Genomic DNA, 10,000 nt, shown 5'->3' on the forward strand with positions numbered 1-10,000 from the left:
GAAGCAAGCCAGAGCATGATTGTGCAAATAGTCATGTCTGAATCTCAGTGAGAGAACAGGGCAGTAATCTGGTGCAAGGATTTTTTTTTTTTGGCAAGACTGAAACTTTTTTTTTTTTTTATTATTTTTTTATTTTTTATTACAAGGCATTTAGCAGACGTTCTTATCCAGAGCGAGATCAAACACAAGAACAAGTGTGAAGAGGACCTGAGAGGACAGTACAGTTCCGAGTACTAGGGTGACCATAGAGATATAATCAGAACCCTTGAAGAACTTCCAAACTAGCATACCACAGTTGCCAGCTAGAATATCACAAGTACAACAAACAACTTCCCGAAAATTAGCTGCTTGAGTCAGACTGGCTTCCGACCAAATTACACCAATCACAAATTACACCAATCATGATGTAGCTGTATCACGAACATGCCCAACAACCAAATAATTAAATCACTATATGGTTAATAACTTCTTAGATATACAATTTGCAGAAACCTCTCACAAATACATTGAATGACACCGGTATGCCAGAAACAGACTGGTTTCCACAGATAATCGGAGAAATTGAGTTTATAGAGCAATCCTAGAACTCAAACTAATGCACAGACTCAGACCAGCAATGCTAGCCAAACACAATGACTTTACCTTTAACCCAGATGCTTGTCAGACCACTGCTGGGAAAACAGTCACAGAAATCAAAACGTTTTTAATCTGCAACAGCAAGACCAAGCAGGTTAAAGGACTACGCCCACAAAATGAACAAGGGAAGTACAAAAACAAATATCTACGAACAAAATAACAGCTACAGCTTCCAACTGGCCTGCAGGGAGAGAAAAACTAAATAAAAACCTGTAGCATGTCACAGCCTGCAGCCTAGTGGCTAAGGTACATGACTGGGACAGCCTGTAGCCTAGCGGCTAAGGTACATGACTGGTGCAGCCTGTAGCCTAGTGGCTAAGGTACATGACTGGGACAGCCTGTAGCCTAGCGGCTAAGGTACATGACTGGGACAGCCTGTAGCCTAGCGGCTAAGGTACATGACTGGGACAGCCTGTAGTGTAGTGGTTAAGGTACATGACTGGGACAGCCTGCAGCCTAGTGGCTAAGGTACATGACTGGGGCAGCCTGTAGCCTAGTGGCTAAGGTACATGACTGGGGCAGCCTGTAGCCTAGTGGCTAAGGTACATGACTGGGGCAGCCTGTAGCCTAGCGGCTAAGGTACATGACTGGGACAGCCTGTAGCCTAGCGGCTAAGGTACATGACTGGGACAGCCTGTAGCCTAGCGGCTAAGGTACATGACTGGGGCAGCCTGTAGCCTAGCGGCTAAGGTACATGACTGGGACAGCCTGTAGCCTAGCGGCTAAGGTACATGACTGGGACAGCCTGTAGCCTAGCGGCTAAGGTACATGACTGGGACAGCCTGTAGCCTAGTGGCTAAGGTACATGACTGGGGCAGCCTATAGCCTAGTGGCTAAGGTACATGACTGGGGCAGCCTGCAGCCTAGCGGCTAAGGCACATGACTGGGACAGCCTGTAGCCTAGCGGCTAAGGTACATGACAGGGACCCAGAAGGTTGGTGGCACAAGCGTATTCATCGAGAGTGAGAGTGAGAGTGAGAGTGAGAAACGAAGTCCTCGGGGGGTGGGAGGGCAGAATGTACCAGACAGAGAAGACTGGGGGGTTTTAAACTGTGAAAAGGTGAATTGCGTCAAAGGGTGTGGGTTGTGCAAGGTAGCTTTGTGGTATTCCTGTATGTACAAACAGTGGGGGAGGGAGGGGGCTGTTAGTTTGTGCAACAAAAAAAGTCATGTAGTTCTGAATAGGTCTCCGGTGTTTTTTTTAAAAGTCTGAATCGAGTGGACTGAATTGCCGCTCATCTACAACCCACGGAACCTTGATCCCACTGGGAGAACCAGCAGGGGCTAGCTGGAATGTTCAAGAGGGATTTTTTTTTTTTGGTCCCAATTTCTGCTCGCCCCCCTCGACCCCGCCCCCCCTCCTTTACCCAACAGGACCGTTTGATTTCAGCCTCCCCTCCCCCGGCCCTCCCTGGAGATCAGGATCTCCGGAGGTTTGTAGGCCCGACACCCGACTCCTAAACATTGTCTCGGCTTTTGTTTACTGACACAGGACCGGGAAGAAAACAGAGACCCAGAGAGCAGAACGGAAGAAGAGAGAAGAGAGAGAAGAGAGAGAAAAGACCGGATAGAGAGATGGGGAGGGGAGCACAGGTTTTAGGCAGCCTAATTCTACCAGTTTGATCAGTCCTGGCAGAGAAGGGAAAAAAACGAAATGACAGTTAGTACAAGCTGTACTCGCAGACTCTAAACCACCCAATGAGATTCACACACTGGCAGAAGCAGCCAATGAAATTCACTCACTAATTCTGGATTATTTGCTGAGACTCTGTTACCTCAGGAAACTTTAACACGTGAGAGAGATGAGACACGGGGAGAGACAGACAGCTGATTGTTACTCAACGTTTACTAAGAGGTTCATGCTGAGTAACTTCCTCAAGGTAAAAAACTACAGGCCCCACGCTGCACTGCTGCAGCAGCAGACACCCTGTGAAAATGGTGTTGGTGAAACATAATTGTTTAGAGAGCTCAAGTCCTGACAAACGCCCGCGTGGGGCTCTGGCCAGTAGAACAGGGAGCACGGCAAAATGAACAACACAGGGAAATGTGGACAAGCAGAGACAAATAAAATGCAAATCTCAATAGTTCAAGTAAAACAATAAAATTAAAAAACATGCACAAAAGCACATGGCGTCGCCAGCAAACAGCAATGAATCCGTCACAAGAACAGAACAGCAGTGAAACTGCACAAAAGAGCATAAAGGCAAGCACATTTTCCTGCCAGCAAACAGCAGTCACCTGAAACGGGTGGAAGACATAATTACACGGAAAGGCTTCCATTCAACAGTCCTGAGCGGCCAGAGGAAACTCCTCAGGAGATGGTAACTGAGGGCCAAACGCCCCCAAACGCCCCCACAGTCTCTCCAGTCACACCTCACAATAAGGCCAAACGCCCCACAGTCTCTCCAGTCACACCTCACAATAAGGCCAAACGCCCCACAGTCTCTCCAGTCACACCTCACAATAAGGCCAAACGCCCCACAGTCTCTCCAGTCACACTCACAATAAGGCCAAACGCCCCACAGTCTCTCCAGTCACACCTCACAACCCCGCGCTCACTTCCACAAGCTCCTTTCAAACTGACACTCACTCTGCGTCTGTGAAACTGGCCCTCAGTCCTCCCTGAGGGAACTCTCTCTGCCTTCTTCAGCGGAAATCTCCTGCCGCCCGCGGTCAGAGGGGAGAGCGCTCACGTGCGTTTGCGTCTCACCTCCTGCTGGAAGGCCTTCGGGTCTGATGATCAGAACACCTCCCGATGACAGTGTACACACGCAACACCGTTTACACACCTGACACATGTACACGGAGTAGTCACATAGTGTACAACACACTTTCCCCCTCTTTCCTAAAGTTCCACCCCAGCCCCAGCCCCAGAAAAGCTACAGTCTACATCCAGATCTAGCCCCCACTCCCAATCACCATGGAAACCAAAGGAATGCAACAGCACACTGCCGTGTGCGTGTGAGTGTGAGTGTGAGTGTGTGCGTGTGAGTGTGTGCGTGTGAGTGTGTGCGTTGTGCGTGTGTGCGTGTGAGTGTGAGTGTGTGCGTGTGCGTGTGCGTGTGCGCGTGTGAGTGTGTGCGTAGGGTGTAGGGTGTAGGGTGTAGGGTGTAGGGTGTAGGGTGTAGGGTGTAGGGTGTAGGGTGTAGGGTGTAGGGTATAGGGGCAGTGGGTCAGCATGAGGGACACAGAGGCCATCACCTAACGCACAGCGTGTGGTGACACACACACACACACACACATTAATTATGACTCCCACCCCTGTGTGGCAGGCACAGCGCATCAGGGCCAGGAGTGAGTCTATGGCCACTGTCTGCTGAAGACTCTTATACCATCTTCATAACTTGGTCGGTCAGACAGTCACAGTGCAGAGAGCGTGTGGGGTAAGACACAGTGCAGGGAGCGTGTGGGTAAGACACAGTGCAGGGAGCGTGTGGGGTAAGACACAGTGCAGAGAGCGTGTGGGGTAAGACACAGTGCAGAGAGCGTGTGGGGTAAGACACAGTGCAGAGTGTCTACACAGGAACCACCAGTAAAAAGCAGAGGGGGGGGGGGGGGGGCAGCAGCCTGCGTTTGCTATTAAACAGTGTTATGCTACAGAACAGATCATGTTACAGGCGCGCACACACAGACACACACAGACACACCTGCATGAGGCTCCAACACTCACCTGCGCAAACCCACATGTCATAACATATCAACATAATCTACAATAACCAATCTCGGAAGAAACCAATAGATAACAGGCATGCCATTTTGTGAGTTTTGTACACTACCAACCCTCATTTATCAAACTCAGCACTACACTAACTTAATTTAACTTATGACTAATATTAGAAGATATGTGTATTAAAATGAAGGACAGTAAACAGAAGAGAGCACACTGAATGCATGGGATGAGGGACCTTGTTTATTAATTGTACAATTAGCAGCTACAGAGGGTTCATCGTAATTTATCGGAGTCTCAAACGTGCCATTTGGGGAGATGGTCTCCTTTATAACGCATATTTAATCCCCCAAATTCCAATTGAGCATTAAGGATTGTGGTAACATCTACATTTGCACTTGTTTACTTCTTGTCGAGATATGATGCTCATGGCTGTAGAGACCGATCCTTTTTGTGAATTGCATCTTATCCAACCGTGTTCTGCGGTCGTTACTATGACCTTTGTCAAGTACTGTACGCCGCTTCGGTTAAAAGGCGTAGCTAAAGTAACGAATCCAAAGCCCCGACATGTTCCACCGTTTACACAACGTGTGCCAATCTCCTCGGCGGAACAAACAACCACAACAGCCTAGTGGCGTTACGCAAAACGATTGCAAGAAAGACAAACTTGTTTGAGTCCTTCAAAGTCACAAATGGTAGGAAAGCGTGCGATTCGCCTGTGACAGTCGGCACGTGGAGCCGGGGGAGGGGGGGTGTGGTGACCCGGGGCGACAGCTGCAGCCGCGCGCCCGCGCTCTCATATTTAGGACTTGATGCCGTGGCGGGGAGATCAAATTGACACATTACTGCAAACTCAGTAATAATTACGACGCGGCTCGTCCCAATCCAAGCATCCTACTCTATCCACTGCGACAGCACGTCATTGGGCGCTAGTTTAGTGGCATAACCTGCATCGTGCTGTGCGGACCCCGAAGTCAGAGCAGTAAGCTAATTATAATACGCAAAAAAAATGAGAATTCTGACGCAATGGTTGCAAAGCAGCAAGCCATCCTGAACAGTCTGCATCCTGAACAGACTTTTACTTTTTGTTTGGAACAATGAAGCGATCTGAACGTTCGAGAGGAGAGAGAGAGAGAGAGAGAGAGAGAGAGAGAGAGAGAGAGAGAGAGAGTGAGAGAGAGAGAGAGAGAGAGAGAGAGAGAGAGAGAGAGAGAAGAGAGAGAGAGAGAGAGAAGAGAGAGAGAGAGAGAGAGAGAGAGAGAGAGAGAGAGAGAGAGAGAGAGAGAGAGATTCACTCTGAACTTGAAACTGGTGGCTTAGACCAGCGGCAAACATACGGACCCAAACGCGATAACCACACAATGAAATGTAAACGTTACGCACAATCAATACACACACGCGCGCCCTTGGTGTCAGGACTTTCAACAACTCCGCGGAGTTTGTGCACGTATCAGCAACAACTTCCAATGCCACTGCAAGACACAAGTGGGCACCTCAATGCCAACTTTGAGATTCCAGTTATGATGGGGGATTCACCGTCATTGGAGGGCCACCAGTGACAACGTCATGACTGACCATTACATTTGCCTCAGTTTAAAGCAAGCAAGCGAACTTCGTTTCAAATATTTCCCATTTATTACAAGGGGTGTCATTAACGAACTATGACGTTACCCCATTTACCCATCGACATTGGCAAAATTTTGCGCTAGCTTGCTACCATATAGCCCAATTATGGAGACGCAGGCTAGCCAGCTAGGAAGTACATTTGTGCAGCCACAGCAAGGCTGTTTGATTATCCCCGTTTACACATTTGCCATTCACACAAACTTACCTTTTCTTATGTTTTTTTTGTTGACGTCAAGCTAGGTTCGGGTTCTCACTTGGTTGTCAACGCAAGAAGCTCGAAGCTCCACTACTTTTGACGCGTGTTTCTGCCGAGAGCTGCAATGTGTCGATGTGTTGTGATGCAACCTCAAGGCCCGCAATCGAGAGAGGGGGTAATTTAACCGATTTATCACGCTAACCGGCTACTCTACGTGCACGAGACGGGGTTCGCTGGCGTCCCTCTGCAACTGCGCTTCCGCACAGGACAGAATAAGATAGCTGAACCCAGGACAGCAGGACATTAAAACCATCTGAGCTTTTAAAAACCGGATCTGAGGCCAGTCTCCCACCTCCCAGCAGCGAAGTAACTCGCTATTGGCCTCGGCTGTGACACCCCCTCCCCGGATTGAGCCAGATTGCGTTCATCTGCGCCGTCGAAGGCGCCCGTTGGTCAACAGGAGGATAGACTAGGGGCGGAATCACAGGTAATTAACTGGTTGGCTTTGGGAATTTCCTGAGATCCTATTCGTAGTCCGCTCCGTCTCGTTCGTTTGATCTACCGACACCGTTTCCATCCATTGGTTGGAGAGATGAAGCGTAAACGCCGAAGAGGTTACTGATTGGTGGAAAGGATTAAGATCTGGGGACGAAATCAATGACGTAAACTTGAGCTCTGTGATACATTTTACAAGGTAGACTGCCTTCTTCCGCGAGACAGTGAAATCCAGTCTTTTTTGCTGAATCGAATCTTTTCTCAAGTTAAACATTATTCTTCCATATGGTTTACAGCAATAATAAAGCGACACTGATCCAAAAGTTTGAGCTTCCAGGAAGAGCGTTCTGCAAAATAACCAGTTGCGTTTGCTGTCTCCAAATAGGAAATAACCGGATTAGGGAGACGCGAAATTATGACACTGAACATGCCTATAAACAACTGAGATAAAGATAACAAAATCACAGTTCGCAACAGGAAAATCAAATAGTCAGATAAAAACATATTAGCCACATCATGTAGCTATGCAGTGAGTATATTATGACAACGCCGCTCGGTCAGATAAATGTTTAAATGCTGAGAGTAAACGCAGTCCGCTCAACTGAACTCTTTGACCGTCTGATTGCAGCTAACTGGAGACAGTAGGCAGGCTAGCTGCTGTCTCAGGGGAGGGCGATAACAAGGAATATAGCAAGCTGTGCGTGTTTGCGTCAGCATATTGATGTTAGTATGTGTGTAAAAAGGTCTAGAGTTCATTTCATGTGTGCTATTTGCATTTGGAATATGTTGCTGTCAACTCTCAATATGAGATCCAAAGAGCTGTCATTAGGCTGAAAAATCAAAACAAACCCATCAGAGAGATAGCAAAAACATTAGGTGTGGCCAAATCAACTGTTTGGAACATTCTTAAAAAGAAAGAACGCACCGGTGAGCTCAGCAACACCAAAAGACCCGGAAGACCACGGAAAACAACTGTGGTGGATGAGAATTATTTCCCCGGTGAAGAAAAACCCCTTCACAACAGTTGGCCTGATCAAGAACACTCTCCAGGAGGTAGGTGTATGTGTGTCAAAGTCAACAATCAAGAGAAGACTTCACCAGAGTAAATACAGAGGGTTCACCACAAGATGTAAACCATTGGTGAGCCTCAAAAACAGGAAGACCAGATTAGAGTTTGCCAAACAACATCTAAAAAAGCCTTTTGACAGATGAGACAAAGATCATCTTGTACCAGAATGATGGGATGAGAAGAGTATGGAGAAGGAAAGGAACTGCTCATGATCCAAAACATACCACCTCATCAGTGAAGCATGGTGGTGGTAGTGTCATGGCGTGGGCATGTATGGCTGCCAATGGAACTGGTTCCCTTGTATTTATTGATGATGTGACTGCTGACAAAAGCAGCAGGATGAATTCTGAAGTGTTTCGGGCAATATTATCTGCTCATATTCAGCCAAATGCTTCAGAACTCATTGGATGGCGCCTCACAGTGCAGATGGACAATGACCTGAAGCATACTGCGAAAGCAACCAAAGAGTTTTTTAAGGCAAAGAAGTGGAATGTTATGCAATGGCCAAGTCAATCACCTGACCTGAATCCGATTGAACATGCATTTCACTTGCTGAAGACAAAACTGAAGGGAAAATGCCCCAAGAACAAGCAGGAACTGAAGACAGTTGCAGTAGAGGCCTGGCAGAGCATCACCTGGGATGAAACCCAGCGTCTGGTGATGTCTATGCGTTCCAGACTTCAGGCTGTAATTGACTGCAAAGGATTTGCAACCAAGTATTAAAAAGTGAAACTTTGTTAGTTTGTCCCATTACGTTTGGTCCCTTAAAAAGTGGGAGGCACATATACAAACTGTTCTAATTCCTACACCGTTCACCTGATTTGGATGTAAATACCCTCAAATTAAAGCTTAAAGTCTGCAGTTAAAGCACAGCTTGTTTGTTTCATTTCAAATCCATTGTGGTGGTGTATAGAGCCAAAAAGATGAGAATTGTGTTGATGTCCCAATATTTATGGACCTGACTGTATATCTGTATATGAGTGTGTGTGTCTGTATATGAGTGTGTATGTCTGTATATGAGTGTGTCTTTATATGAGTGTGTGTGTCTGTATATGAGTGGGTGTGTCTTTATGAGTGTGTATGTCTGTTTATGAGTGTGTATGTCTGTATTTGAGTGTGTCTTTATATGAGTGTGTGTGTCTGTATATGAGTGGGTGTGTCTTTATGAGTGTGTATGTCTGTATATGAGTGTGTGTGTCTTTATGGAGTGTGTATGTCTGTATATGAGTGTGTGTGTCTGTATATGAGTGTGTGCTTGCACACGTGTGTACACCCGATCACCATGGCAGATGACATCACATCTCCACTGACTTACTGACAATTTGGCAACCTGCAAGTACACCACCAGCCACCAGGGGTCAGCATCATGCCCCAATACACACTTCTACAGGAAAAGGCTGATTTTATTTGTAATATTAGCCTATCAACTTTACAGGGGCATTCAGTGGTTCATGGTCTAAATCCAGGAATTACACTTTCGGTAACTCCAAATCCAACCATAATATTGCGTCATATTTTTACGAATTAGGTCATACATACACCTGCATACGCCCTCTTGAGGCATAACGTTACTGTACAAGCTGCCTTGGAGTTCACTGAGGCGCGCTCCACTGGAAAACATTTTGCTATGGTAGCAGACCGTACCACGTCAGTCAGTCCGCCCACGGTTTGAAACAGGATGTTCAATGTGCCACCGCTTCCGTTGAAATAAACATTTTGTCAGGTCTGAACGTGACCCTGAAGAGTATTGCACAAATACCTGCCCTTGTGAAGTCGATATTTTGTCAATATTTCACCAAAATGTCTAAATATTAAAAGAGGCGAGTCATTCTGCTCGAAACAAAATGGCGAAAATGCAAAGTGACCTCTGTAAGCTGCTGATTGGCTCATCGCTGGCATGTGTGTGTGTGTGTGTGTGTGTGTGTGTGTGTGTGTGTGAGCGTGTGTGTGCTTGTGTGTGTGCTTGTGTGTGTAGCTCTGCCGTGTGTGTGTGTGTGTGTGTGACTCTGCTGTGTGTGTCTGTGCGTGAGTGTGTGCATGTGTGTGTGTGTGCGTGTCTGTGTGTGTGTCTGTGAGTGTGTGTGTGCGTGTGTGAGCGTGTGTGTGTGTCTGTGTGTGTGTCTGTGTGTGTGTGTGTGTGTGAGTGTGTGTGTGTGTGTGAGTGCGTGTGTGTGTGTGTGTGTGTATGTGTGTGTGTGTGTGTGTATGTGTGTGTGTGTGAGTGCGTGTGTGTGTGTGTGTGTGTGTGTATGTGTGTGTGTGTGAGTGCGTGTGTGTGTGTGTGAGTGCGTGTGTGTGTGTGTGTGTGTGT

At 47.1% G+C, this 10,000-nt stretch overlaps 1 protein-coding gene across 1 annotated transcript in view; it reads right to left on the reverse strand.

Annotated features, from left to right (window-relative positions):
• LOC133120156 (pyruvate carboxylase, mitochondrial-like) overlaps positions 1 to 6,527 on the reverse strand; it is an 85,909-nt gene extending 79,382 nt beyond the window's left edge. Inside the window, 1 exon segment of the mRNA XM_061230229.1 lies at positions 6,135 to 6,527. The gene's annotated coding sequence lies outside the window, so the exon portion shown is untranslated.
• Positions 6,528 to 10,000: the final 3,473 nt, after the last annotated feature.

Source organism: Conger conger, unplaced genomic scaffold (genome assembly GCF_963514075.1).
Source record: "Conger conger unplaced genomic scaffold, fConCon1.1 SCAFFOLD_61, whole genome shotgun sequence".
Classification (NCBI taxonomy): domain Eukaryota; kingdom Metazoa; phylum Chordata; class Actinopteri; order Anguilliformes; family Congridae; genus Conger; species Conger conger.